Source organism: Arachis ipaensis, chromosome B04, assembly GCF_000816755.2.
Source record: "Arachis ipaensis cultivar K30076 chromosome B04, Araip1.1, whole genome shotgun sequence".
NCBI classification, from domain to species: Eukaryota; Viridiplantae; Streptophyta; class Magnoliopsida; order Fabales; family Fabaceae; genus Arachis; species Arachis ipaensis.
This window is the reverse complement of record NC_029788.2, coordinates 124,569,445-124,573,934: the sequence shown is the minus strand read 5'-3', so window position 1 is coordinate 124,573,934 and position 4,490 is coordinate 124,569,445.

The following is a 4,490-nucleotide window of genomic DNA, read 5'->3' as shown; positions in this document are numbered from 1 at the left end:
AAGTCCTAAGACACTATACTTGTCTTCAAATGTTGTGGACTTGAGTTTCTTGTTGTTGTTGTGTTGCTTTCAACTCTTCATTCCTCAACGTTGAATGTTGGTTGATCTTTCAATATGCTTGTTCATTTAAGTTGTTTGTTGGTTTGTCTTTCATGTCGTTTGTTGGTTTGTCATTCATCAAAACCTATGAATACAAACTTCGCATACAAGCAACATGATTTACATAATATACACAAATTACCACCCTGATTAACAATTCCTAGCTTACATAATCTTTCCTTTGTATTCACCCTACCTATCAAGACAAACCAGGTAAACAGCTCTACTCTTGGAGGGACAAGTCCTTTCCAAAGAGTCTTCGTAAAGCTATAGCTAGTAACGTCAACCGAGATCGTTTTCGCCTGTAGCACCTGCACAAAGGAGTTAGTAGAAAAAACACCTTGTCTGTCAAACTTTCATACAACTCTATCCTCTCTATCAATAACTAAATTAACCGGACTTAAGGTATTATGTAATTGGTTAACAAGTTCCAACTCCCATTGAAAGAGCTCACGCCTCCATTGGAAGTTTCATATCCACTGTAGCCCATCCCAAAACCCACAATCCCCTATGACAGATCATTTCTGAATTGAAACTAAGAAGAGCCTTGGAAACCTATCCTTTAGAGGACCACAACTTAGCCAAACATCTTTCTAAAAGTGAGTTCTTCTCCCATCACCAACCTCCATGGACAAGCCCGTTATGATCTTTTCTCTTATATGCTGCTCCTTAATTTGTAGTTAGCAAATGTCCTTTCATGGACCCCCTCGGCTAGGCACAGCCTGTGTGAACAACAACTCATAGGGGGACAGCTTATAACAAGAACATACCACCTTCTTCCAAAGTGGACACTCCTCTTTTGAGAACCTCCACCACCACTTAAACAAGAGTGCAGTGTTGCGGAGCATTGCATCTCCGACTCCCAGCCCCCCTAACTTCTTTGGAGCTTGGACCACTTCCCACCTCACCAAAGTCATACCCTCCCGACCATCCTCCTTACTCCACAAGAACCTTCTCTGTAGCAAAATCAGCTTCTCCGCCACGGCCCTCGGCATCTTGTACAAGCTTAAATAGTAAACCGGTAAGCTATTTAGGACTGCTTTGATGAGCACCAACTTTCCGGCTTTGTTTAGAATCTTTGATTTCCATAAACTGAGCTTCTCCTCCACTTTGTCTATAACTGGCTTCCAAGTCTTGATCAACCTCGGGTTCGCTCCTAGCAGAATTTCAAGATATCTGACTGGCAAAGAAGCTTTCTTGCACCCCAATAAGCTACACATACTTAGCACCCACTGATGTTCGCAGTTGATTGGAATCAAGCTAGACTTATCAAAGTTGATCCTTAATCCCGACATCAGCTCAAAACATCGTAGGAGTCTCTTATAGTTCTTTATCGTTTCCTCCTCTGGCGGACAGAACAATACCGTGTCATCGGCAAACTGAAGATGAGACAATTCTATATTATCTCTCCCAACCCATAAAGGGAAAATCCAGCCATTTCGAACTGCCTCTCTAATCATTCTATGTAGTACATCCACCACAAGTACAAACAGGAATGGAGATAGTGGATCACCTTGTCTCAGACCTCTTTCCATCTTGAACGGTTTTGTTGGTGAACCATTTATCAATACTGACATAGAAGTCGTGCCTACACACTCCATCACCCACTCCCTCCATTGTCGCCCGAACCCCATCTTCTATAAAACAATGTACACGAAGCTCCACTTGACCCTATCGTATGCCTTTTGGAAGTCCAGTTTGTTGATTACTGCTTTCTTTTTCCAAGTTTTAAGCCAATGTACTGTTTCACACGCAATAAGAGCCCCGTCATGTATTTCTCGACCTTTGACAAAAGCACTCTGAGTCTCTCCAACTAGGCCTGGCATAACTGATCGCATACTCCTAACCAAGACCTTAGAAATCACCTTGTACACGCAGCCAACTATACTGATTGGTCGAAAGTCCTTGATTTTTTTAGCGCCAATGAACTTAGGTGCTAGTGCAACCCATGTGATATTAGAATCCGCTGGTAACCTAGATGTCTAGAAGAATCCCAATACTGCAGCTGTGAACTCAACTCCAATCACATCCCAACATTTCTTAATAAAATTCATATTGTATCCGTCGCAACCAGGAGCTCGAGAAGATTCACAATCTCATACTGCATCTTTGATCTCATCAGCCGATGGCAGCACCTCTAAACTAGTAGCTTCGTCTTCAGGTATCATCTCAACCAATCCATCCCTAAAGTCAATCAAGGGAGACTCCTCGTGATGATATAAATTCTTATAAAATTCACTGATAGCTACCTTTATTCTCGCTTGGTTTCTCACTAACCTTCCATTAATTACCAATGTATCAATCATGTTATTCCTCCTTCTATTTGAAGCTATGTTGTGGAAGTACCTAGTATTTCTGTCCATATCCTTTGCGAGTCGAGACCGCGGCATCTGTTTCCAATGCACTTCTTTTCTCACATACCACTTCTGACAACAAATCACTAACGCTTTCTTTCTTACCTCTATCGTTCCATCATACACCCCATTGCTAATCATGTCATCTACCTTCTTAATCTCTTCTTCAAAATTCATTATTTTTTTATCCATGCCACCAAAGTTGTCCCTGTGCCACCTCTCCAATGGAATAGTCAAGGCCTTTAATTTATCTGTGAACTGTCTCTCTCCTAACCTTCTCCATTCCTCTTTGATCAGTCTGAGAAAACCTTTATGTGTGAACCATGAGTCAAAGCTTCGGAAAGGTCTCGGTTTGCATCTCAACCTAGTATCTTCCACTATCATCGGACAGTGATCAGACAACCCCCTTGGTCCCCCTCTTAGGCGAATCTCTGGGAACTCTGATGCTTGAGCATCTTTCCTATCTTTTCCTAGTGAATTTGCATTTAACTTGTTAAGTTTTATCAAGAATTTATTATCTTTTAGCCACTATGGATGCTACTTTGAATCTTGTGTAATTTTATTCATTTTAGGTAGCATTCGGATGGATTTGATGGAGTTTCTGCAGAGAAAAAAAAGAAACCAAGAAGCTGACTAGCGAGGAGTGACGCGTACGCATGAAAAGCGAAGTTGCTCAGCGACATGTGCGCGTACCTGACGCGTACGCGTGACATGCACCACGTGCAGAATTCGCAGAAAACGCTAGGGGCGATTTTAGGCTGAGTTTTAACCCAGTTTTCGGCCCAAAAACACAGACTAGAGCCAGGGGATAGCAGAGACTCAAGGGAGATTCACATAAGAATGGTTATGCCCACTCCAAGTTAGGCGTGGACTCTACAAAGCAAGTGGTCTCCATCCATCAATTGAAGACATGCTGATTGCTTTAATTAATTTTGATTTAAACTTTAATTTTTATTTTAAAATAGGAAAAGATATTATTTTAGTTTTAGAAGATAGATTTTAAATTAATTAGGATTAGATGTAAAAGGAGATTCCAACAGGGGGATTCCAACACAACATTATTCCAATTCACAATTTATAATCTTTATTTTCACTTTGAATCATGAGCAACTAAACCTCCACTGTTAAGGTTAGGAGCTCTGTCTATTGTATGGATTGATTTTATTGTTTTTCTATTTTAATTCATGTTTTGATTTATATTTCAAGAATTGTTTTTGCTCTTTATTTTGTGAATTTGGGTGGAACGGAAGTATGACCCTCTTTCTAATTGCATTCTTGTATAACTTGGAAAAGCTCTTTACTTGAACAACAGTTTGAAAACAAATTCTCCTAAATTTTGATTATTTGGATTTAACGGAATACGTGACATATAATCCTCTTTTATTTGGGTAATTAGAATTTCTGCGGCATATAAACTAGAATTGAACTTCACCCCCTAATTGGAATTAATTGACCAAGGAATTGGCTGTTGATGAATTTTAGAGGAGACTAGAAAGGTCTAAGGAATTATGGTCTAATCACATATAGTTGCCATGAATTAAATCTTACATGATTAAAATAAATTAATAAGAAAAGTCAATCCAGAAAATAGATAATTAATTCAAGAAATAATTAATTCAAGTAATAATTAACAAACATTAGCAAACTACTTACCAGCTTGTTCTTCGTCTTCATGAAGGTCGTTGACCCACCCGTATACTTCAACGACCTCTTGGCGAAGTTCTGTTAGCGACGTTTGTCAGACGGCGGCGCTTGAACCTCTCATCAGTTCTAAAATGTCAACATACCACATGTCACTAAGCGATCCTTCATCATACTATTATTACACGTATCCAAATTATGAAGTGACATATGTCACTAACAGTGTACGTCAGCACGCCGTTAACGAAAAAGGGTCAAAGACTATCATATGGTGCATTTTAATAATCTCAAAGGCTATTTTAGAGTTTAACTATTCGTTTAGACCTAATCTACATCCCAAAACTATATTAAGTTATTCGAGTTAAATCCCAAAATAGTCTCTAAGATTGGCGTCGT